The sequence below is a fragment of the Centruroides vittatus genome, unplaced genomic scaffold, assembly GCF_030686945.1.
Source record: "Centruroides vittatus isolate TY-2023 unplaced genomic scaffold, ASM3068694v2 scaffold_2890, whole genome shotgun sequence".
Classification (NCBI taxonomy): domain Eukaryota; kingdom Metazoa; phylum Arthropoda; class Arachnida; order Scorpiones; family Buthidae; genus Centruroides; species Centruroides vittatus.
The window spans coordinates 43,750-71,638 of record NW_027122694.1 but is presented as its reverse complement, the minus strand read 5'-3'; the positions used below and the strand labels follow the sequence as shown (position 1 = coordinate 71,638).

The window sequence follows — 27,889 nt, the reverse complement described above, 5'->3', positions numbered from 1 at the left end:
ATTGTGTTAAACTTCGCCATGTTGATTAGAACTAAATATAACTACTTTTCACTACTTATTTTATAAATTACTGCTAAATTTACGAGACCTGAAAAGTTCTAATCGTAAATAATTACTTGCTTTTGGTTTATCATTATGAAGTAAAATGTAAAATTATATTATATTATATTACAGTTTAAATATAATAAATACTTTTTACTTTCGTACGCATTACTCGCAAAATATAAAGTAACAAAAACGCTTTATGAAAATTACTCGTTACTCTTGCAATCAACAGAACGAAAGTAACAAAGCGAACAGATGTTGAGTATGGTTTACCTCTGCTCATGTTATCAACACTTATACGGGTTGGGTCTAAAAAGTTCAGTGAGTATTAGAATAAAAACAGCAAAGCAGAAGATTTATAGAAGTTTTTATTCCCTTCAGAGAACTCTCCATGAAATGAAACACAGATTTGACAACGTTAGTAAAGCTTCTAGAAACAGTTCAAAGAGTCTTGTTTGGGAACCGTTTCAAGAACTGCTGAAATTTATCGCAAAAAATGTCACTAAAATATAATCCCTCAACAACCTCTTTGAAGCGAAGAAACAAATAAAATAAAATTACTCAGCCGCAAGATCGGGTAAAACGGCGGGTAATCCAAAACAGTTAAACCACACTGAGCCAAGAACTTTCCAACAACGATCCCACAGTGCCCTGGAGCGTTTTTGTGCACTAAAGCCCACTTTCCAGTCTGGTGTAACTCTGTCCCTACGAGCCAGATGCACTTCAACAAACATTCAGGATTTCCCTGTTATGCCATTGTTCCATTGCTCTTTGACGCCATATCTCAAATGACTGTGACGGAAGCCCGCTTGCAGTCACGTCTATTCTACTTTAAGAGGCGCTTGTAGACATGCCACTGGATGTCCATGGCCACCAGAATCAAAGATTGTTGCTAATATCACACTCAAATATGACACTAGATTCAATGATATTATCCAAATGATCAGTAACACGTGTTGTACCCAAAGATATTTTTTCGATTTTCGGAATATGGATATGTCCTAAATACAATCCAAAATTTTTGATTAAATAAAATCATTTCTTAATCAGATAATTTTAAAATATGATCAGCATCAACGAAATTATTTGTCTTATTATCTCTCTATATTTACCAATACAGTGATACATCGGTTTTCGTCGATAATCCGTCCGAAAACAATTGGCTGAATCTGAAACCGACGAAAACCGAGGGAATTGTTTCGATATGAATCAATGTACAGTAGAGCGTCGAAAAATGGGCATCAATTGGGGACTGGGGTCGTTCAGATTAGGGATTTGTTCCGATTACGGTCTATGTACGAAAAAATATATTAACCTGTCCGATGTTCAAATTTTTCTTCGTTGCGTGTCGCTTCGCGTTGAATTTTCGTCGATTTTAAGCCTAACGAAAATTTTTATAATAATAATCGAGACTATCGTATCGTTAAAAATTATTTCTTTATTTTGTACAAACAAAATAAATATAATGAAGAATATAAAAACATGAAAATTATACTTTAGAAGTAAATCTAGTATCAAAAACGTTCGATTCAGCACGACACAGTCCGACTGAAAATCGTGCCGATTATCGGGCGATTCCGATTACCAGGGTGCCGATTTTCGACTCTCTACTGTATATCCAATAAATTCGTTCTAGACACTCCGAAATACATACCAAAAACACATTTTATAGAGAATACATAAATCGTTTAATACTAAAAACAATAAGAAATTAATATAAAATAAATATAAAAGACTAATATAAAAAAATAACATTTACATTAGCGCGATGAATGCCATGAACATTTCACGTGGCATTAGAAGAGCTGCTGGCTCTGGGTTTTCTTCGTTCTCTGATGTACTAGGGAACGGTACTTATTAATCTAGCGACATCGCCTGTAAATAATAAGTAAATAAATATAAAATCAGCTCTTTTCTATAGTTTTCCGAAATTGATCTATCGTCGACTGTAAATTTCCTATAAAATTCATTTCCTATTGACTTCGATACAATTTACCAATTAAATGGTAAATAAATTTTCTATACGATTGAGGTGTTGACTTATTTATTTGTTTAATAAATGAAGCTATTTTTTCTTCTTTTCAGCTTTCAGATATTCCTTGTAAAGACTACTTTTTGCTCAAAACAGAAACCTTTTATTCTTTTTGGTACATAAACTGTTTTCTGACACCTAGAAGTGAATTACTTAATATTTTTGCTTCGCTGTCACCTGACAAAATAGTATTGTTTAGTAATTCCGGTATATTCTGAAAATTTTTATTAAGACCCAGTGTTAACAAGATTTCTTATGTCAATACTGAACATACAGTACTTACAGTATTATTATTTATTATTTTTATTGTCCTTAAAGGGATGTTTTTTACGCTCGAATACATCATCATGATAATGTATTTGTTGGTAATTAATTATCTCATTTTGATATCTCAAAATCAGCTAATTAATTACGAACAATATTTCTAATGTAAGGTAAATTCAGCAATAATTTATTAAATTCATTCTATTCGTAGAATAAGCATATTTTTTGGACAGAGAGAAGTAAATTTATATCTAAATTTGTAATCAATATGGTTAAATTCAATACAATCTTCAGTATTTTTACTATTTTTATTGTTGGTATGTTAAAAAATCAGAATTTATTGAAAGTATTTCTATATTTAAAATTTTAAAATTTAAATTAAGTAACAATTATGAAAGACTCGTATATTTAATTTTATATTTAAAAAAATAACAACTGAAAAATACTTCTAACAGAGATAATCCTGACGTTGAAAATTGAAGCAACTTCTTTAAAAGACAAGGTAAGTACGCATAAATGCAAATCAGGTAGTAGTTTGTACATTTAGTATGTATGAAAATATACCTCATAAATGTGTTTTCTTGTAAAATACATTCCGTGAATTTGTCTAGAAAATATGTGTTAATGGTACATCAGAAGATAATTTACATTTTTTACCGTTACTTTTGAACGACGCGGATAAAACGGCTTATTGAAAGCACAAATAACATTTGTAATTTTTATATTTCTTTAAGAATATTTATTACATATGTTACAGTATAAAATTCTAAAACTAGCTCTATAGATTGCAAGGGCTGTTCCGTATATAATGTGTAAACGTCTTTGTTTGTGAACATGTAAAACGCAATACAGAACAAAAAGAACACGTTCGCAGTTGAAAGAACAAGTACAGATACTAAACTAGAAACTCGAGAAAGCGGAACATGTTTTTTGGCCATAACTAGTTTACGTTATTTAGCCCTGTTACGTCTTAAACAATTTCAGTCATAAGTACAGTACAAATGGTATGTATGGTACAGTACAAATGGGTGAACAGTAATACCCCGAACTTACGCGATAGGTGGGACCGAGCGATAACCGCGTAAGTCGGGGTATAATTTCGCATATAAATACATAGAAATTATTTTTAATTGGGGCCGGAGACTAAAGAAAACAAATAATTTAGGAAAAAATGTTTAATAAAATCTTAGATAATACATATGTATAACAAATTATATTATTAAAATCGCAAACCGAAGTTATTTTGATGTAGAAGGCTTCATAAAATCTAACAAATTCGTCTGACGGCTCAAAGATTGTTTTTTCTCCCGCAAATTTCCTCGTAGCATGCTAATAATTTTTTATTTCTCGTTTTGTAGAAGAAATGCGCTCTGCGTTGGAGTCTATTTTCTAAAATTTGTAACCCCTTTTCATTTTTGTATCGAAGTCTTCAATAATGTTAACTTTACATTCCAAAGATAAAGTTTTTCTTTTCTTGTTTGACGCAGAAGAACCAGTTATACTTCGTTTGGATGACATAGTACAGTCTCTCAAGTCTCTGTAGATATAACAAACACGGAAATAAATAACACAAAATAAATTGTAGCTATGCGTCGATTCCACGCGACATGTCCGAACATGTAAGCTGAACGATAGTGTGGGGGGGGAGTGAGTAATCAAGAGTTGCGTGGCGTTCAAACAAAAGATGAATCGACGAGATTTAAAAATCGCGTAACTTTGGGTTCGCGTAAGTCGGAGTAGCGTAAGTCGAGGTATTACTGTATTAGAAAATCGAAATGTTTTTAATTAATACAATGAATAGAAATAAAATTCGTGATTGTTATGGTAAATGATAAGTACTGCTATGCTATTTAATTTATTCCTTGATGTTTTTATCAAAAGGAGGTAACCTGCAACGTCAATTTATTGTATTAATAAACTTTATTTAAAAGAATAAAAAAATAATGACTCATTGCTACTCTTCACAGATGAAACCAAACCATAACTCACCAAAATTCGACAAACCTGCTGTATATTGTCGAATTTTGTAGTAATTATTGAGAGAATGTATTATTCTATTTTCATTCTAAATCATATTCGAAACTGTCCTAATTTCGGTTATATTCTCCGATAAAACTTAATAATGTTTTTGGTTTTAATTTTGCTTCAAAGTTATAAAGATTGACATATGAATGTGAAATTCGGGTTTTATCTAGTTTTTCCGAATTAGTTATTCCCACGATTTTAGAAGCGAACAACAGAATTCGTGGGAAATATAATTTGTAACATCGTAAATTGTACATTCAACATCCGAATTCATCATTTTCTTCCGTCTGACAACGATCTCGTGACTTAGTTCCCACGGCGAATCTATAAAAACCGCGTCTTTCCCCCCTCAGGGGAGTCTCTTCGATCTGCTAATCGTACGTGCTCGTGGACGAGCCGCGAATTAATTGTTCATCGGAGTCGCGAAAATTTGACCTAGTGGCTATAATTTTGGATATTCCGTCGTCTACGGACTTTACAAAGAGGTATGAAATGATATCTGTAAACTCTCTCTCTCGAGCTCCTCCTACGCGTAATTGAGAGTTAGAATTGTAGCTTAGCGAACTTAGAAATGTAATTAAATTTTTCGTTGATTTTAATAAATATTGTTTGTTATTAAACATGGTGTCTTTACTCGACTGTCGCCTTATCGTCGACCCCATCCTCTTCCTCCACTCGCGTAACGCATAACGCGTAACAAAACCGAACCGCTATCCTTGACAAGTGAGTAGGTCAACGACCTGTTGCTGGAAGGAGTCCGACTTCCTCCGGCCCTTCCGCGGTTCACACGAAGATTTTCATGTAAATCTTGAAAATTGATATGATACAGTCATATACAACCAAATGGTTTTAATTTACTTCTCGTAAATGAAATGCAATAGTTTATATTTTTTGATTTTTTAAAATGTTTTCAAACTTTGATTATTTTAAATTTAGACACAATGATGTTTTTGGAAAATTTTTATTTTAATTCGGAAGTGCAGGCATCGATGGAGAGTGAAAGTACCTATTCTCTGAAATGCAAGGCATGTTCTCTGAAAACTAAAATGATTTTCGTTAAAATTTTAAAATATTTCGAGTGTTTTCTTGGCAACTCTTTCGAAATTAACATTTTAATAAATGGCGTTAAATCATAAATTTTGTATTAGTATATATTTGAGGTCTACTTATATTATGTGGTTATTTTTTTTTTATAAATCCCTAACCTAGATCTATATGTTTTCTGTATTAATGACTAAGCACAGATTAATTTTTTTTTTTTTTTAATTGCTGAAGCTGATTGTAGTGTTAGAAGAAATAAATGTGAGAAAATGAAATGTTGGCGCTCTATTAAATAAAACACAATACCAAAAACAAATTTTCATAAGAGTACGAGAGCTCATTTTACTTCGAACAGTATCCATTTTGATAAACTTAAAACTGCAAATACACATTAGCGAGGTTGAGGCCGAAGTTTTAAACGCGAAAATGTGTACGTCGGACATTCAGCGCCGCTTTCCTGTAATCCTAGAAGATTTACAATGGTGTTTCGAAAGCCAGTGGAATCATGCTCGACATTCCAAACGCCATTGTCAAACTTCTAGGCTTACGGGAAAGCGGCGATGAACGTCCGACGCACACGTTTTCGTGTTTAAAACTTCGGCCTCACCCTCGCTAATATTTAATGTAAAAATAATACATTTACATGCTCTAATTATTCTGTACTGTTTTAGAATACATTAAGCATTTCTGTATGTTAAACAATGATTATAAGACAATTATTTTTTTCAACTACAATACACACACAAAATAATAAAAATATTCAGTATATAGATATATCCACTTAGCATGTGTTTAACGCCGAATAAATGTTAGTACTAAATATTACACGACATGCAGTGACATTCTCCTTCTTACGTGTTAGTTATATAACATCATAGTACAGAGTAATTCACTCAGGATTGAATACTTACTATGTTCAATACCTCACGATTTGTACGCATAGTAACAAGTGAGTAACATGTAATGAAACACATGCATTGGTCAACTGCTTCCTCATGAAATACAGCTCGTTCCGTCATGTTTCGTGCCCATATTTTTATTTTACACGGGAATAATTCACATAGCAAGTGTTCACACCCAAGTGAATCACCCTACATTTTCTATAATTCCTTGTAATATAAAAAATAATTTTATAATCGGTTTTCTTTCGATTTTTCAGAAACAAGACCATTTTGCCAAGAGAAATATAATTAAAAGAGAGACTGACGACAATGTTGAAAGCTGGAAAAAATTACTTCGAGTTATCAAAGCTTTGAAACATTTCGAAAACGATTTGTTGCGTTGCAACGACGACAAAGAAAGAAGACTCGCTGATATTAATGAAGTTATCGAACTGATGGCAGACTTTAGTGGTTCGAAAGGAATATCTTTTATAAAACCGAAATTTGCCAGAATGTTTCATTTTAAGTTATGTCCATTCGATCCTACTTTGTTACAAGAAATACAATCGATGATTAGAGAATGTGGTCATTATTCAGACTTTATGAAGAGAACGAAATTTTACGGTATGGATGCAGAAGATTTAGCTATAATTGGTCTAGTAAACAAATGAAATGTCCAAAAACTCAATTCATTTTGGATAATTTCGATTATGGATATTGTATTAAAATTAAATATTTTATTTAGAAGTTCATCGCTCTCGTTACAAACTGTTAAAAATAAATCATAAGATGCTGACGTCCCAGCTGTAATTACGAGAAAAAATTGTATAAGATATGAAATAATAATGATTTCAATAAAATTCTTTTTCGCAAGAAATTAAATCTTCTTTTGTGGTACAATTTATAAATAATTTGTTAATAATGCTGAAAAGGAAGTCACAACTAGCTAAAACCACTGAACGCCGATAACTAGTGAAGTTTCGTGAAGAGGGTTGACCAAATGAAGTTTTCTGGAATTCTTTCACGTAGCTGATACCTAAATAGGCGCCAACGTACAGTAATAAGTCTTTTCGGGAGGTAACCCACTTTTGGCAGTTTGTCTAACAGTTGCTTTGCCTTATTCAATCAAGCCAATGCAATCCCATAAAACCAGAAGTTCTACTAATTGTAGTCGTATTTATTTACTTAACTGTGAAGTTTTTTGAGTTTTATTCGCCTGTCTAACAGCTATATAAGAGCCATTACCCATAGAAATACTATTGAGAAATATGAGGCAGTCGCCCATGTGTTTCCTTGCTTCTCCCATCAATACAATTCGAATTTAAACAGAATTGTAATATAAATTGGAGACTGATAACAAATGTCACGAGATTATGGATAATTATTCTTCTTTATATGTCAGAAAACAATTACATAAGTGCAATTGAATTATTCGCTTAACCCTCAACTTACATTATGAGATGAATTTTCACTTTTTGTGTTGTAGGTCCAATGCACCCAGGTTATATCAAAGCGCGTTAAGCAAAATGCATATATATAGTGTTGTTTTTTAAAGTATAATTATTACTTTTGAAAGTATGGCGATTGGTAAAAAAATTACTTCCCCAAAAGTTTTTACATTTTTGAACTCAGCACATCTTCAAACATCGAGAAATGCAAAAAAATTCGGGGAGGTCTTCTGTGTTTGGATTTAAGTGTTTGTGTGGATATGTATTGGAATCTATATCCTTTAATATCTCAGAATGGGGTAAAGATTAAGAAATGAAATTTGGTATGGTGGCTTGTGTATGATGGGCGTTGACAGTGTTAAATTTTGGCGGTGAAAGATAGCAGAAAGATTTTAGTAAAAAAATAGTTTTCAATTTAATAAAACCCATTCGCAAATAAATCAATTTAACTTATCTCATTTTTTCAATTCATAAAAGATGACGTTATTTTTAACAAGTACTAAAAACATGTGAACCGTTTCTTCTAACATTTACCATAAAACTTCATATGAATGTCCTAAATTACAATATGAATTGTCTAATAATAAAACGTATGACTTATTTACAAGAAGTGCTTCTACGTTAAATTTTTTCATTTTGTCTTCTTTCAAAAGAACATAAAACACTCCTAGAATTCCGAAAGTGCTTTTTATGTGTGTATTTTATTGTTATTTGTTTAAAAAACGAAAAAATAAACATGTTTAATTTCAGAAACTCGCTGCAAATTATCTCAGCTTACATCACTTAACATTGGCTTTGTGTGAAATTTGGCAAGGAGTTATTTTTAAGTTCAAAGTAGATAGTCAGTGTAGCCCACACTGACTAACTACTACTACTATTAATCCCAATAAGTCGTTAACTGTTTATTGTCTTGTAAAAGAAAACGCTTTTCCTCATTTATGTCAGCAAATCACAATGTTATTGTTTTATTGTACTCGAAAGAATATTTTCTTTAACGTTTAATTATTTTAAAATCATTTATAAAATTGGTTATACAAAATATTCACTTATGATTTTAAAACTTTAAAGAATTTTTAGATAAATTCGAGTGCCTCAACGTATCAAAAATAATAAAAAATAAAAGTTCTGGTAGGGATTGAGCACGTGGTCATATTAAAAAATACTTAATTATATTTTTCACTATTTGGAAAATATTTTTTATCGTTTGAAAGATATAATGAATTGTATAAATAACAGCTGAATTTATATGACATTTGAAATTTGCACAACAAAATTTATTTTTCGATATTGATGTTTTTCTTCTGTTTGTGTTCTGTTAAGTCAGGCTCGTTGCATGAAAATCGTTTCGTATGTATTTTTCAGTAATGCGTTTATTTATTACTAGCAAATGAGCCCGGCGTTGCTGGGGCAAACGATTTGGATGATTTGGTAAATATCGTTCGTTTGGAAATTAAGTTATTACTATCAACGGTAATCTTCAACAACCATAGTAATTGTTATACAGCATGTTCCCCTTTTTGCTGAAAATCATTTTACTGCTTCATACGAACGTTTTCATCTTGATCAATTTTCTGGAACATTTGCAATCGTTCTATAATCGAACCGATATGCAAATTCGATTTTAAAACCGTTCGAACATTTGGTTAAAAAATCAAAATATATAAAAGTATTTATAACAATGTCTGAAATGTTATCAATTTAATACACCTAAGTACTCAATAAATATAAAACTCAATGAAGACTAAACGTAGTTAAAAGCAAAAAATCGCGTCTATTTTAGATGCGATTTTTTGTTTGTAACTACAACTTTGTTTTTAACAGTAGAAGCCCTTCTTCAGGTTAAGGCTTAAAACTACAAAACATTGATATTCGGTCACGAATTCGCTGTTGATTTCCGGTTTTCATCAGGTGTTTAATACCTAAATAGGTGCCAGCTTTCTGTAGAAAGTCTTTTTGGCAGGCATTCCTTCTTGCGGATTGTGTACTTCTTGAGTTACCGTATTCCATTAAAAATAATTCATTTAGTTCTAATTTTTTAAAGAAATTTACATTATATTGATGAAATTAACAAAGATATTGTCTAAATAAAAAAAATTATTTATTAACATATATATATACATGGTTAAACACTCAACTATTTAAGAATATATTTTTGTAATTTTTGGTATGTTGTAAACCTTGAATTTATCTAACTTTACTTTTTATATTTTCGAAGTTTTGTAATTATCGTGTAAGATATATCGATAATACAGTTTTATATATCTAGCTACATATTTACTTATTTGTTTTCTTCGTTGTGTAATATTGCCGCGGCTCACCTTTTCCACCGTGTCATTCATGGTGCAGGGGTTAGCATCTTTGCCTGTCGGAAGGAGGTTTCCGTTTCGAACCCCTTTGATGATGTTTTTTTTTTTGTATGCACGTTCTCTCTCTCTCTGAGAACACATGGTAATTTGTTATCATTTACATATTATAACCATGTCCTCACAGTATATAATCGCGAGCTCTCAGGTTGAGAACGAGTATTGTTCCAGCACTGCAAGCTGCAGCAGTTGTACATTCTCTGAGTGAATAAACACATCATGCAAATGAACCCTTCAACTGTGTGAATTGAATAGTTCATTTGCATGATGTGTTGCATTTATCAGAATATTAGGTCAAATCCTGCAGCAATTACAAGGAGACATAGCCAGTAATTCATGACAGATTTTTCTCTATATTATTTATGTCTCTTACCATGAAATTAAATTGAATTGTCATGAGGACCAAGAGTATATAAAGCCTTTGCTACAGTGCTGAAGTCATCATTTCGCCATACCAAAACTGACGAGTGTGGACATTCGCCTACTGATCATTCGATACAAGAATGAAGGAAAAACAGTCGCTGAGATTAGCGACATTTTAAAAATATCGCAGAGAACAGTGTCAAGAATTGTGAAGCGGCAACGGGACACGGGTTCCGTGTCTCCCGGAAAGTCGTCTGGGAGACCACAATTGACAACTCCACAGCAGGACTCTGACTCTGAGCTGGCATCTACCAGTCGAGCCAATCCGTTTGCAACCGCCAGCACTTTACGAAAAGAACTGAATCTGGATGTGTCAACAGATACAGTTAAGAGACAGTATGTAACATTTGTAGTATAATACTCATATGTCCTTCGAATACATGTCTATCGATATAACGAACCACCAGAAAGACAACTTTATTAACGTGTTCTTGCATATACAGAAATGTAGGTAGCAGAATAATATATATTTTTATTTTATTCATAGGTTGCGAGAGGCTAATCTGTTCGGACAGAGAGCTGCGAGGAAACAAACCTTGACGGAAAGACAACAAGAGGGACCGTTTGGCTTTTGCCCAACAGTTCCAAAGTTGGACTGCCAATGACTGGCAAACGGTTATTTTCTCTGACGAGAAAATTTTTAGTTCCGGTAACTTTGGGACCATTTGGGTGCGTCGCTCACCTTCCACCAGATACGACGCACAGTATGTGTGGTGCACCCAATGAAGCAGTCGCTTCACTGTCGGTGAGTTTTTCTAATTTGTGTATTTATGTCATGAGCATTGCAGGTCCTTAATTTGTTCATATTATTGTTGTTTTCAACCGGAATTGTCATGTTATACATTACACCCTGAATATGGACTTTTCTGGACTCCACACAGTACGTGGAGATCTTGGAAGACGTGCTAGTGCCGTTAGTGACTGCAATGTATGGGGACGAGCCCTTCTGGTCCGTACAGGACAGATCCCCCATACACACATCCCGAGTAACTGTGGACTGGATCGCAGAGCAGAACATCGTCCGGGACATCGGATGGCCGGGGAGAGGGGCAGACCTGAATCCTATTGAGAACGTGTGGTCAGTGCTTTGTCACGACTCCATTCAGGTGACTACTCCCAACGAACTTTGGCAAGTAGTCAAAGCTCGTTGGGAGAAGCTTCGTGAAGGCACACTTTGCCATGACGTTGTGGCAAGTATGCCTTCACAACTGAATGAAGTCGTGGCGAACGCTGGATCATGGACGAGGTACTGAGCCTCTCCCCTCCATCTGTGCATTTTGTTAACGAGATGTTAACGGTGTTTCTGTGTATTGTAAGTTAACGAGTTGTTAATAAATGTTATTAGCCATTTCTAATCTGTGTGTTTTTCAAACAAGTCATAAAAACGGTGCACAATTAAACATTATCATAGTTATTACAACTGTTACTTGATATTAAGGTGTATTGCAGGCAGATTGGTCACTTAGAAATATTTGTGATCTGATTTGCGATTCGGATATAGTTCGGTAACGATTTACGGCCAATATGCTTTGGGCATTCTTGTTGGTCACACCCTGCATAATCAAGCAAGTAGAACAAGGTGTTGCTAACACACTTAACAAATCAGGTTCAAGCAAATTTTTAATGTTTTATTGGATAATTACAAACCAATACACTTCCTGTTTTGTCTCTGCACTTGCAAAACTTAACCAGTAAATAATAAAGTGGCGAGTTTGCGAAAAGGGGAGGAGAAATCAAATTCAGAAGGAAAAAATGTTGAGGAGAAAAACGTAGGTGTTGAAAACACTGAGGAATGTTACCTTCTCAGTTGAACTTGTCTACTTAGAAAAAGAAATTGGAATCTTAAAGAGTGGGTCTCCAAATTAACCATTCCGATTTGTCCCTATTTCCTGTCGTTGCTCTCCAATTCATTTCGTTTCTATATGCAGGTAACGGGAGACTAGATCAGTTGCAAGAAAGGACAATGTTCTATATTCATCGACCGAAATGTAAGAGTGAAGGATTCATTACCTTCGTGAACATTACAAATCGTGTGTTCCTCGATTCAGAACCTGAAAGTAGTTGATGGTGATAATGCGATGTATCACTCTGAAAAATATTTACAAAGCATAATTAATTCTATTAGAAAACATTGTCACATTGTTTCCAATAGTTTAACTCCTTCATTAGAAGTCTTCTTTCGAACTCATGCGCTAAAAAAGTATAGCTTTTGATTATTTTAAAACATATATTCATTAGAAATTTTAAAAAGTGTGTTTTTATTTTGTTTTCATAAGTCAAAAATGATTCCTGAATGGCATCTTTCCCGGATAATCAACATTACAGAGGCAACTTTATGCCTGCAATGATGGCATTCCCGTAGAAATTCTATGTGATGGCTAGAAGCTGCCAATCGTAGGTTCGCTCGCATTAGTTTAAAATAATAATTAAACACCGTAAACGTGACAAAACATAAACGAAAAATAAATTTAACGGTATAAATAACATTTCTTTTATAAAATGGCGATATATATATATATATATATATATATATATATAATAACGAAGAGATATGAAAAATTTTTTGCAAAGTTGAACTGTATAATCAATAAATATATCTTGAAATAACGACATTTTCATTGCTGTTTTTACACTTTAATTCATAAACTTTATACAAGTATAATTTAAAACAAATCGACTTAAAACATGATAAAAACAATTTTATAAACGAAGCAGAAATAAATTATAAGAAATGTATTAAAAGTAAACAGTTCTGACAAAACTGGATTCTTAAATATCAAGGACAATGTTCTTTTCAATACAGTTAATCAGTAACCTTGACATCTGACCCAGTTCTGACAGGGAATGGAGTTTTCGTTTACAAAGTAATAAAACACTTAGCGTGTTGTTGTCATTAACATTGGGGGGAGTGGGAGGCAGCTCACTGGACATCCTGTTGTGAAAGTAATAAACTTTCACTGACCTTGACAGACAATCTTACCTGTCTAATTACTAAGAATAACAAGTGGAGAGCAGTTATTTAAACAGTAATGAAACACTTGGCGGTTTATCAAGTGACTTCTCAGATTACAGCAAAAGCAATAAACACTGGAAATTGACACAGAATCTCTTCCTCTCCGATTACAAAGAAACCGATGTCAATAGAGATAACCTATTAAGAAATGGAACCTGATCTGTTTATTTTAAAGCTGTATCGTCTCTAATTACAAAGAAATAAACGTAAATAAAATGTTATAAAGAAAGAAAAGTATGAAAACAACAGATTCAATCAAAATTTCTTATAATCAGTTGTAAACACATTTACGATTTTAAAATAAAAACAGCCGATGCTAAGCATTAGAAAAGCAATAAGCGATTAGTATTATCAATCTACGGTGCTATAACGTGTCCCTCCAATCGATTTCCGCATCCCTATTGCGTGAAATCGGACCAGTCCACCTGGAACGCCTTTCATGACGATTAGCACGTTTTTACGTCACGGATGAGCAGCTTCCTGAGCTGCGCAATCGTCTCGCGCATAGTCAACCTATTTGCACAGAGTTGTACATTATTGCCAAGAGCGGAGGCAAATGTTTGACGCTTATCGCACAAATAGAGAAACACAGGATGAGCAGCAGTCCCGCCGACTTTTCTCCGAAAACTACGCTCCCTCATCAGAGTCTCGAAGTTTTTCGCCGTATGCTGGAGAAGAAAGAGGACATTCGCCAACTCGCCGACGCATTAGATCGCCATCACCATACTGCCGTCTTAGTCGATCTCCCTGTCGCAGAGGAGAGGAAAACTAAGCGATGCAAACTTTCTTGGGGTGAGGCCGCTTGCGAAGAAAATCCTCCTTCGACGACTGTTGCTGGATGACCAGGAATTATTTGGACATTAGTATAGATAACCAGCCCATGCATGCCCTCGTCGATTCTGGAGCGTCTTTTTCTGTACTCTCCGAAGCATATTGTTGACAACTGCGGAAGACCATGTTCATCAACACAACGGACGTCATACTGAAGGTAGCGGATGGAAATTTCGTACATCCAGCCGGAAAATGTGTAGCGCGAATCAGTATAAATGGGAGGTACCAACCATTTGAGTTTGTAGTTTTGCAGCATTGCAGTCATAATGTTATCCTCGGTTGGGATTTCCTGGAAGCATCTCAACCCATAATAGATTGTGGGCGTTCTGCCCTCCTCTTGGAGGATGACCCTCCAACGAATGGGATAGAAGCAGAAACGCTAGCCAAATCTGTCCGCTTATGCGCTTTAGAGGATTGTTTTATCCCTCCATACCCTTTACTAAGAATAGCTGTTTCATGCCCAGCAGCTCACAGTTCTTTTGAAGCAGTAGTGGAAGGCAACAAACGTCTACTTCTAGAGAAAAAAGTGGCTACCCCTCTTCTATCATTTGACTGACAGAGGGCAAAGGATCTTTATGGGTCGCCAACGGTACTTGCAAGCCTAATACCCTTCCAAAGGGCATGTGTATCAGTGTAGCAGAGTGGTCACAGGAGAATAGCCTCACCGCCATTGACGAATGTGCTTTGCCAGAGCCTATAACGATGGCCTCCACTACAAACCTGCAAGCAGAAGTCCAGCATGAGGGGATTGTGTCTACCGCCTTGACCCCGGACCAACAAATGCAACTCCGGGACGTTCTTCGTCACTTTTCGGCAACTTGTAAGTTTAGCAACAAGAGAGGTACTGCAAGGGTCAAGGTCAAACACCGTATTAACACCGGAAATCACCCACTGACCAGTCAAAGGGGCTTATAGAGTGTCCCCCACTGAACGCCGAATTATCCAGGAGGAAGTTCAAAAGATGCTGAGGGATAATGTAATTCAACCATCTGAGAGGCCATGGTCATCGCCAGTTGTCCTTGTGAGGAAGAAAGATGGAAGCTGGCGTTTTTGTGTCGACTACCGGCGACTGAATAAGATCACAAAAAAGATGTTTACCCTTTGCCACGCATTGACGATACCCTAGATTGCTTAAGAGGAGCCAATTTCTTTTCCTCGATGAACCTTTATTCAGGGTATTGGCAGATTGAGGTCGACGAACGTGATCGAGAGAAAACCGCCTTCATCACACCAGAGGGATTATATGAATTTAAAGTCATGCCATTCGGTTTATGCAATGCACCAGCTACGTTTGAAAGAATGATGGATAAGTTGTTACGCCATCTGAAGTGGACTATGTGCTTATGTTATCTCGACGATATAGTCATGTTTTCCGAAACATTTGAAGATAATCTGCTGCGATTAAAAGCCGTTCTAAGCTGCATACAGGATGCAGGCCTTCAGCTGAATCCGAAAAAATGTGTCTTTGGTGCTAACCAGATAAAGATCCTTGGACATCTAATATCAAGAGATGGGATACGACCCGACCCTGAAAAATTACGAGCAGTCACCGATTTCCCTATTCCAGAAAATACGCATGACGTAAGAAGTTTCTTGGGTCTCTGCTCCTATTACCGTCGCTTTATTAAAAATTTCTGCTGTAAAGCTCAACCATTACAGCAACTACTAAAGAGGGAGTCCACGTTCACTTGGAATCAACTCGAAGTCGATTGCTTTGCTACCTTAAAAAAGGCACTTACTTCTGACCCTGTATTAGAATTGTACAATGAGAACGCGCTAACAAAACTCCACACAGATGCTAGTGGTTATGGGATTGGGGGTATCCTAGTCCAAAGGCAACATGGCGAAGAGAAGGTAATTGCTTATGCGTCCCGGACACTTACCAAGGCAGAAAAGAATTATTCGACGACAGAAAGAGTGTCTTGCAGTGATATGGGCAATCCACAAATTCCGGCCATATCTCTTTGGTAAACCATTTGTTGTGGTAACAGATCATCACGCATTATGCTGGTTAGCTGGATTGAAGGATCCCTCTGGAAGGCTCGCTAGATGGGCCTTACGACTTCAAGAATACGACGTTTCCATCTGTTATGAAAGCGGACAAAAACATAAAGATGCAGGCTGCCTTTCGAGGAATCCCATAGATGTCGACACTTCTAAAGCGGCTGACTTAGTTGCCACACTTACGAACGTCGCCGCTGATCAAATGAAGGATCTAAAGTTGGCCGCAGTAATTCGTGCTCTCGAACTGTCTGAGCTTATCAACGGAGAATTTGAACTTATCAATGGCGTTCTTTGTAAGAAAAATTACGATCTGACTGAAAAGAGATGGTTACCCGTGATCCCCAAACACTTGCACCTGAACGTTCTGCAACATTTCCATGACGGCCCTACGGCTGGTCATTTAGGGGTTGCTAAAACTTATGACAGAATCCGAAAGCGCTTCTTTTGGCCGAGGCTATACCGTACAGTATGGCATTATGTCTCCCATTGTCGAGAATGTCAGAGAAGAAAACAGGTACCACAGAAACCCCCTGGTCGCCTTATTTCCATCCCACCAGCGATAGCGCCTTTTCATCGAATTGGTGTGGATTTACTTGGTCTGCTCCCGAAATCCCACAAAGGTAATAGATTGTGGTCTGCACCGACTATTTCACACGATATTGCCGTCACCAGGGCTGTGCCGACAGCTGAGCCCGAGAAATACCTAGATTCCTTGTTGTCAAAGTCCTTTTGAAGCATGGAGCCCAAGAGTACTCATCACTGACAGAGGAAAAGTTTTTCAATTCAGGCTTGTGTCTGAACTTATTCGGTGCTGCCAAGTAACACACAGCATGACGACCGCATACCATTCGCAGACAAACGGCTTAACCGAACGTTTTAACAAGACATTAACCGATATGATTTCTATGTATGTCAGTGTTGAACAGAAAGACTGGGACTCAGTGTTGCCCTTCGTCACTTTGGCATATAATACTGCAAAGCAGGACGTTACTGGATTCACTCCATTCTATTTAATCCACGGACGCGAGACCGAGACAACAATGGACACGTTATTCCCATATCAAGCCGACGATCAACCCGACGATTTCCTGGAGCATTTAGTCACAACGGCCGAGGAGTCGCGACAATTAGCTTGATTACGAACATTGATGGCCCAGCAGAAAGATCAAAGACGATATGACGCTGCCCATCGAACCGTATCATATCACCCTGGTGATCTTGTGTGGATATTTACACCGGTGCGCAAGATAGGTCTGTCCAAAAAGCTCCTTAAGCGTTACTTTGGCCTGTACAAAGTCTTGACATGCTTGTCTGATGTTACCTATGAAGTCGAGGATTTCGATCCTACGTCCAAGCGAAGGAAGCCAAAGGATAGCGTCTACGTCCTTCGCATGAAACCGTATTGTGATCCCAGTATGCAAGACTCTACGTCTACCTGTGATGTCGATAGTCCTCCAAGCTTAACATCGTTCGGCCAATGACTCGTGCTAGAGCTAGGTCCAAATGAGGAAGTGCCTAAACGACAGCGAGGCGCTGTCTTCTGGGGGAAGGTGTAATGCCTCGGCTCACCTTTTCCACCATGTCATTCATGGTGCAGGGGTTAGCGTTTTTGCCTGTCGGAAGGAGGTTCCTGTTTCGAATTCCTTTGATAATGTTTTTTTTTTTTGTATGTATGTTCTCTCGATCTGAGAACGCATGGTAATTTGTTATCATTTACATATTCTAACCATGCCCTCACAGTATATAATCGCGAGCTCTCAGGTTGAGGGCGAGTATTGTTCCAGCACTGCAAGCTGCAGCAGTTGTACGTTTTCTGAGTGAATAAACACCACTTTGTGTTCCTAACGACTGGTTGCCGTTTGTGGAGCAGTTGATATAAATAATATCTTACGATTGATTTATTGTCATAGCTAAAATAATAATGTTTAAAATATAAAAAATATTTATTTGACAAATCTTCATTATTGAAAACGAAACAACACTGAGGAGATGATTGTTTGGTCTTCATTCTTTTACGTGTAAGGCCAGGATTTCCGGATCAAACAATGTTGGCAGTTAAAGTATGTAATATGACGTTAAATATTTACATAAATATTGATTGTGAAAGCGTGATAAAAATTCGCATATGATTCGAGATGCACGTTTAACGTTTTTATATTTTTCAAAAATACTATTTTGGTACAAACGAAACATTTTAGAAAACAATTTATTAGAAATGTGAAAATCCTGATTTAGATGTTAATAATTTAGAGAATTATTTGTGAAAAGTAATGTTTAAATTTCAAACAGAAAAATATTATTTTATAAATATGATAAATTTTAAACTGACAGATGTACAATACTTTCGTTTTCAAAAGGAAGTTCATTTCCTTTCTTATGGCCGACTTGGAAGTTGAATCAGAAGCGGCCGCACACGAAACTTGGCTGCCTGTCCGGCCGTTGTCTCTATAAAAGGAGACGTTTCCCTGCCATTCGGAGTAGTCTCGTACAAGGAAGAATTCTACATGTATGATAGCCCTTCCTACAAAACTACCATACGAAGGCATCATAACTGATCTTCACAAGAAGACTTGCCATAAGTAACGGCAGTTCATAGAATCCGAACTTTGCCATAAAGAAAGAAGGAAGAAAGGAGAAGGTAGTATATTATATTGATGTAAACTCTCTCTTTCTCCGCAAGACAGGTTAATTAATTATAAGATAGATTAGTTTAGTATCTCCATGAGGATAGGGCTAATAGTTTAAATCAGCGATTCTCAACTTTCTTAGCTCCGAGGCCCCCAAATAGTAAATATAAAATTTCCCGACCCCCACCCAAAGGAATAATAACAGTAAGCCTTACTATTACTAATTGAATTTTGACTGTAATTATAAATATAATTTTTTTTAAATATTATATAATCACATTGCACTAATTTTATAAATTAAGAAAATACCGACAGTATAAAAAATGTAATACAATTATTCCTATTATTTTATGTCGCTGCGTTAATAGCGACAGGTATGAACACATGTGTGACGTGTACATACATATGTACATAAATATGGAAATTTAGTCACAGAAGCATTGAAAATATTAATCCCTTCCGCCACGTCTTATCTCTGTGAAAAAGGTTTTTTTGTCTATGGTTGCGCTAAAAACTAAATACAGAAATCGTCTTTTATCACTCGAAAACAATTTTCTTTCGTGTGTTTCTAACGTAGATCCACGTATGGAGAAAATTTTAAATGAAAACAAATGCAACCATCACATTAATTTCTTTTCTTTACGTGTGTACTTATTGCAAGTAAAATGTTTATAAGTTTATAATAAATGATTTTTTCTCATCAAATGATTTCATTATTGTTTCGCGACCCCCAGGATGAGAAATCCTGGCCTATATATATCGTATGTAATTTAGTTTATTTGTATACTTCTCTCATTTGTATTTTTATTTGTATTTATCCTTTTGAATTAAATTTTGTTGTTATTGGTCTACAATGATCTTCCTCATTATCGGAGCACTCACACTCGTATAATTTTAAAACCTCCTATGTTCAATACGGACGTTTTCACTCGGACATCAATAGATGTATATATATAGACGTTAGAAGTAACTGCGAGTTAGGGCACGTATTTCAATTACCCTAGCTTGTGTCAGGAAAAACAAACTTTACAGGGATTCTTACGAATTTCTGTTCTAAACGAATTTAAAAAAGCCATCCCTTTAGACAACAGAGGACTGATCGTAAGATTAGTTAGCCGATTAAGTGGCAGTAGATAATTTCACGATTTCCTGCCCCTGGCTGCCCTCACAGAAATGTAGAACGACCAAATGACTTGTTACAAATACTTGGGAGGACCACTCCACGAGTATTATTAAGCAATGGTCCTATGACCTTGCTTAATTGCAACGTATTTCGTAAATTGGATAATTACACATCAAAGAATAGAAAATAAATGTATGATCCTAAACTTAAACTTGTGCAACAAAAATTCTAGTTTTTTCGTTTCCCATTGTTCTGTTTTTTCTACGATAACATACCCAAGGCAAACTGATAAAAAAATTTCTGGACTTAGTGAGATTCAAGAGATTTTTCAAGTTTCTGATTAGGAACAGATTGAGAGTGTTCTCGGCTGATGTAAAATGTCGAGCAAAGTTTTATTTCTTTCTCGTTACTTCAGAACTTTTATTTTCTTCAATACTTCTCAACGGACCGGAAACATGCCGAATTTATATTTCTCGTTAAACTTCTAATTAATTCGTAATTTCTATTTTAATTGTTGTTGTTCATGTTTTTGTCTTTATTTGTCCGTATTCTAATTTGTTTTCTTCGTTGTCTGTTGTATTAGGGGACAGTACTTATTAATCTAGCGACATCGACTGTAAATAATAAGTAAATAAAATAAATAAATAAATATAAAATCGGCCTTTTTATATAGTTTTCCGAAATTGATCTATTGTTGACTGTAAATTTTCTATAAAATTCCTTTCCTAATGACTTCGATACGGTTTATCAATTAAATGGTAAATAAATTTTCTATACGATTGAGGTGTTGATTTATTTATTTGTTTAATAAATGAAGCTACTTTTTCTAGTGGTTGCTCAAAACAGAAACTTTTTATTTCTTTTTGGTGCATAAACTGTTTTCTGACACCTAGAAGTGAATTACTTAATATTTTTGCTTCGCTGTCACCTGACAAAATAGTATTGTTTAGTAATTCCGGTATATTCTGAAAATTTTTATTAAAACCCAGTGCTAACAAGATTTCTTATGTCAATACTGGACGTACAGTACTTACAGCATTATTATTTATTACTTTTATTGTGTTTAAAGAGATGTTTTTTCCTCTCGGGTTTCATCATGATATATTACACAGCTAATTAATTACGAACAATATTTATAAGGTAACGTGAATTCAGCAATAATTTATTAAATTCATTCTATTCGTATAATAAACATATTTTTTGGAGAACGAGAAGTAAATTTATATCTAAATTTGTAATCAGTATAGTTAAATTCGATACAATGTTCAGTATTTTTACTATTATTATTTTGGGTATGTTCAAAAATTAAAATTTTTAAAAGTATCTTTATATTTAAAATTGTGAAATTTAAATTAAGTATCAATTATTTAAAACTCGTATATTTAATTTTATATTTAAAAAATAACAACAGAAAAATAATATTTCTAACAGGGATGATCGTGACGTTGAAGATTGAAGCAACTTCTTTCAAAGATAAAGTAAGTACACATAATAAAAATCAGATAATAGTTTATACATTTTATATGTATGAAAATATAGCTCATAAATAGTTTTAAAATACATTCTGTGTGTTTTAAAATACATTATGTGTTTTAAAATACATTCATGTATATTTGTAAAAACCATTGCCTAGAAAATGTATTAAAGGCATATCAGGAGATGATTATGGCGTTATGTTTGAACGATCGCGGATAAAACGGCTTACAAAACACAATTAACACCTGTAATTTTTATATTTCTTTAAGAATATTTATTATATATGTTACAGTATAAAATTCTAAAACTAGCTCTATAGATTGCAAGTGCTGTTCCGTATATAATGTGTAAACGTTTTAGTTTGTGAACATGTAAAACGGAATACAGAACAAAAAGAACACGTTCGCAGTTGAAAGAACAAGTGCAGGTGCTGAACTAAAAACTCGAGAAAATGGAACATGTTTTTTGACCATAACTAGTTTACGCTATTTATTTTTTGTTATAAATCCTTAATCTAGATCTATATGTTTTCTGTATTAATGACACAGATTAATTTTTTTTTTTTTTTTTTGAATTGCTGAAGCTGATTGTAGTGTTAGAAGAAATAAGTGTGAGAAAATGAGATGTTGGCGCTCTATTAAATAAAACACATTACCAAAAACAAATTTTCATAAGAGTACGAGAGCTCGTTTTACTTCGAGCAGTATCCATTTTGATAAACTTAAAACTGCAAATACACATTAGCGAGGTTGAGGCCGAAGTTTTAAACGCGAAAACGTGTACGTCGTACATTCAGTGCCGCTTTCCTGTAATCCTAGAAGTTTTACAATGGTGTTTGGAAAGTCAGTGGAATCATGCTCGACATTCCAAACGCCATTGTCAAACTTCTAGGCTTACGGGAAAGCGGCGCTGAACGTCCGACGTACACGTTTTCGCGTTTAAAACTTCGGCTTCACCCTCGCTAATATTTAATGTAAAAATAATACAATTACACGCTCTAATTATTCTGTACCGTTTTAGAATACATTAAGCATTTCTGTATGTTAAACAATGATTATAAAACTGTTATTTTTTTCAACTACAATACTCGTACACACACAAAATAATAAAAATATTCAGTATATAGATATATCCACTTAGCATGTGTTTAACGCCGAATAAATTTTAGTACTAAATAATACACGACATGTAGTGACGTTCTCTTTCTTACCTGTTAGTTATGTAACATCCTAATACAGACTAGTTCACTCAGGATTGAATACTTGCTATGTTCAATACCTCACGATTTGTACGCATAGTAACAAGTGAGTAACATGAAATGAAACACATGCATTGGTCAACTGCTTCCTCATGAAATACAGCTCGTTCCGTCATGTTTCGTGCCCATATTTTTATTTTACACGGGAATAATTCACATAGCAAGTGTTCACACCCAAGTGAATCACCCTACATATTCTATAATTTCTTGTAATATAAAAAATAATTTTATAATCGGTTTTCTTTCGATTTTTCAGAAACAAGACCATTTTGCCAAGAGAAATATAATTAAAAGAGAGACTGACGACAATGTTGAAAGCTGGAAAAAATTACTTCGAGTTATCAAAGCTTTGAAACATTTCGAAAACGATTTGTTGCGTTGCAACGACGACAAAGAAAGAAGACTCGCTGATATTAATGAAGTTATCCAACTGATGGCAGACTTTAGTGGTTCGAAAGGGATATCCTTTATAAAACCGAGATTGGCCAGAATGTTTCATTTTAAGTTATGTCCATTCGATCCTACTTTGTTACCAGAAATACAATCGATGATTAGAGAATGTAGTCATTATTCAGATTCTATAAAGGAGACTATATTTAATTCATAAATATCTTAATCATAAATTCTTACGAAATATGGATGTAGAAGATTTAGGTAAAATTGGTGCAGTAAACAAATAAAGTGTACAAAAACTAAATTCATTTTGGATAACTTCTATTACGGATATTGCATTAAAGTTAAATATTTTATTTGAAAGTTCATTGCTCTTGTTACAAATTGTTATAAAATAAGATGCTGATTTCTCGTAATTACAGCTGTCCCAGCTGTAATTACGAGAAAAATTGTATAAGATATGAAATAATAATGATTTCAATAAAATTCTTTTTCGCAAGAAATTAAATCTTCTTTTGTGGTACAATTTATAAATAATTTGTTAATAATGCTGAAAAGGAAGTCACAACTAGCTAAAACCACTGAACGCCGATAACTAGTGAAGTTTCGTGAAGAGGGTTGACCAAATGAAGTTTTCTGGAATTCTTTCACGTAGCTGATACCTAAATAGGCGCCAACGTACAGTAATAAGTCTTTTCGGGAGGTAACCCACTTTTGGCAGTTTGTCTAACAGTTGCTTTGCCTTATTCAATCAAGCCAATGCAATCCCATAAAACCAGAATTCCTACTAATTGTAGTCGTATTCATTTACTTAACTGTGGAGTTTTATTTGCCTGACTAACACCTATATAAAAGTCAATTACTCATAGAAAGTATTATTGAGACATATGAGGCAGTCGCCCGTGTGTTGCCTTGTTTTTCCCATCAATTCAATTCGAATTTAAACAAAATTGTAACATAAATCGTAGACTGATAGCAATGTCCCGAGATTATGAATAATTATTCTCCTTTATATATCAGAAAACAATTACATAAGTGCAATTGAATTATTCGCTTAACCCTCAACTGACATTGTGAGGTGAAGTTGCACTTTTCGTGTTGTATATCCAATGGACCAAAGCGTGTTAATCTAAATGCATATATGTAGTGTTCTTTTTTGAAGTTTAATTATTACTTCTGAAAGTATGGCGATTGGTAAAAAAGTTACCTCTCCCAAAATTTTTACATTTTTCAACTCAGGGCATCTTAAAACGTGCAAAAATGCAAAAAAAAAAAAAAAAAAACTCAAGGAGTTTTTCCGTGTTTGGATTTCAGTATGTGTGGGTGTGTGTGGAGTCTATGGGCTGTTTCATACTATAACCGACTGGACCGACCCGACCGATCCTATAATCGGACCGACTTGTAATAGAAGCATTCACATTGAGTTCGATCATATGTCGGTGGCCGATTCGTAAGGACCAATCGGAACGAGTGTTAGAAATCGTTTTAAGTTTTTCTAATTTTTTATATTATTTTTGTAATCTTCCTGGTTAAACTTTGCGGAAATGATCTTACTTCGTTTATAAATTCTTACGAAAAGTCTAAATAATACCATCTTTTCTCATTACGTCGATAATGTTTTTTAATATATATATTAAAGTCATATATGTTCACATATAAAATTTAAGCAGTTATGAAAGAAATAAGGTACAAGTGTAAATTTAAATAGATTAGAAATATATATAATGTATAGTTATGTTTGATTGATTCGATCGTTTTTATATATCCAAAGTCTGATTGGCTGTAGTTTCGAAGCTCTCATTGGCTGTAGCTCACCGAATGCTCTGACCCGACTACAAATATTTAAGTTTTTAAATCTGTCTGACTGGAACGACCAGTCGGTCGGCTGACTACTGTTGTAATGGCAACATAGCTTGGAGTCGGACCAGTCGGTCCAGTCGGTCATAGTGTGAAACAGCCCTAAAGTGTCAATTAACCGCTGTGGGAATCTGTGATCCGTGCAAGCAATAAATCCGCTGTTTAATTAATGAGTGTTTTTTCGAAATATATCGCACCCGATCTCTTACTATTATTTTGTTGTGAGCCAGGCCAGACCCATTATGAGTATTAGGATGAAACAAGAAAAACATCAAAATAATGTAAAATAATTTATTTCGTTTATAAAAAGCTGACATTAAATACAGATTTTTTATTGTTACTTTTGAGCTTTTCTTATAACTCGTATTTATATGAGAAATGCCAAAAATTCAGCTTTTCTATGGTTAAGTCATTATTCGTGAGATTCTGAAGAAGAAATTTTAATTTATCGTATATACGCATAATTTAATTACTGTAGTAAAGTAATAAATATATTCATCTTTCTGTAGTGAAACATTACCCAATTAAAGGAAGATATGTCATATATCTTCCTTTAAACATATTCACAAAAAAATTAAAAGTAGTCAGAAATTTTGTGGACGATCCTCAAAATAAAATCTTTGTTGAGTTAACTCAAACGATATTATCTGATATTTCAACGGATTAAAGGAAGATATGTCATATATCTTCCTTTAATCCGTTGAAATATCAGATAATATCGTTTGAGTTAACTCAACAAAGATTTTATTTTGAGGATCGTCCACAAAATTTCTGACTACTTTTAATTTTTTTGTGAATATGTTTAATATGTCTGATCCTTAGAATGCGCTATGCTGTCAATTATGTCTTGAATGTCTTTGGATAAATCATAAGGACCACTATGAGTACACATCACATTTTTTCTAAGTTCATTTACTGATTTTCCAGGAAGTAATATAGCTCTAATTAAGTGATTTATTAAGAGAAAGTTCAGAAATATGCGTAGAACACCGTTCTGAACTTCTTAAAAGTTAGTAAATACATCGAAAGAAGCAAATTAATTAATTGTTATAGATGAGATTAAATAAAAAAATAAATAAACCTACCACTTTGTTTTCAATTGAATCTTCTGCACTAACTTTGTACTCTAAAATAATCTCTATATGCAAGAAATTCAAATTCATTTAGGTTAATGTTACCCTAGGTATACAAAATGGCGGCTCGTCTCTGACTCCAGCATACAGAAGCGAGGAAACAGTAGGGACGGACGTTTTTCTAAACCTAACCTGTTTTAATAAATTACCATAATTATTAGCAACTAGATTATTAGAATAGGTTAGGTTTAGAAAACGTGTGTCCCACTGTTTCCTCGCTTCTGTATGCTGGAGTCAGAGACGAGCCGCCATTTTGTATACCTAGGGTAACATTAACCTAAATTGGTTATTACTCTACTCACGAATGAATTACTGTACATATAAAATAATCGTACAAAACAATAGCAAAAGCGAGTATTAATTAATGAAATTATTTTGATAAAACTTTTATAATAAATTATCAAAATATAATAAATAAAATTTATATATTTAATAGTATTTAACATACTGATTGTGATACATTACACTATGTTAAAACAAAATATAATGTTTATTTTATGTAATTAAGAAAACTATTTGTAATTAAATGCCGAAACATTTTCAACGGTGTAACTAAGGGAGGAAAAACGAACATTTGCCCCGGCGCCCCCACATGTTCATCTTTTTGTAATTAACGTTAAATAGGAGCTCCTCGTAGGTGGTTTGTCAAATTTTTCGGCAAGGTTCTGACAGTGTTACACTAGTATTTTTCTTTACTGGGATTATAAAACATTCGTTTGCTATCACATAGAAATATATTAATTATATTATAAGCAACTAAACGTAGCTTAAATATCAAACATGAAATAAGAGAATTAATAATTCTTTTAATAAAGAAATTCAAAACTAAATTCAGCATGTGTTAGTAATTATAATTTGTGATAAAGACGATTTTAAACACTTTAGAATCAGTTCGAGATTGTAAATTGCAAAAATAAAAACAGATTTTTCAAATATTTTATTTATTTTTCGTGTTAAATTAAATCTTGATTACAATACATTTTACATTATATACATAAAATATACACTGCATTTATTGTCATGGTTAACTTATTAATGTATTTACAGTACAGTATCTACATATCAGTTAATTCAATAAATATAAATAGTAAACTGTTAAAAAAGAATACTTTGGTGGTAAGGTAAAACAGTTCTCTACTCAATTATTAATTACAGACATTTTAAAAAATAAACCGGTGTGTTCCTCATCGACGCTCAAATAAAAATGCTTAACAGCTGGATTTTTCCGTAATAGGCCCAAGTTGAGATATTTTGACAAGTTTCTGAGACAGCCCTACTCTTTGCTCGCGTACTTTATTTTCCTAGCTCTTTACAATGTCTCATTTACTTCCTATCATCAGCAGTTTCATCCATTAATTCTAAATAAAAGATTTACAAAATACGAACGATTTGTATCATAAAGTATGATACAAATTTCACGTCAACTTAGAAGAAAATCCAAACCTTTTAAGAAAATCATTAAATATTTACTAAAATTTTTTAAGGAAAAGCTACAACTTTACAAAATTATGTAAGTGTGCTCAAGTACTAATTATACTTATTGGGGTGCGGTTTTTCTGACATAAATATATATGGATGAAGAAAATTGCTCATTTTCCTTTTCCAGTTGTTATATATATAAGGAAGAAAAATATAGAAATCATGTCAAATTT

The 27,889-nt window shown here is 34.1% G+C and overlaps 1 long non-coding RNA gene across 1 annotated transcript; it reads left to right on the top strand.

Moving 5' to 3' along the window:
- The first annotated feature begins 2,562 nt into the window (after positions 1 to 2,562).
- Positions 2,563 to 23,385, top strand: LOC136987911 (uncharacterized). The gene is made up of 3 exons (XR_010882696.1): positions 2,563 to 2,658; positions 21,552 to 21,598; positions 23,111 to 23,385. It is a non-coding gene; the product is annotated as an uncharacterized lncRNA (long non-coding RNA).
- Positions 23,386 to 27,889: the final 4,504 nt, after the last annotated feature.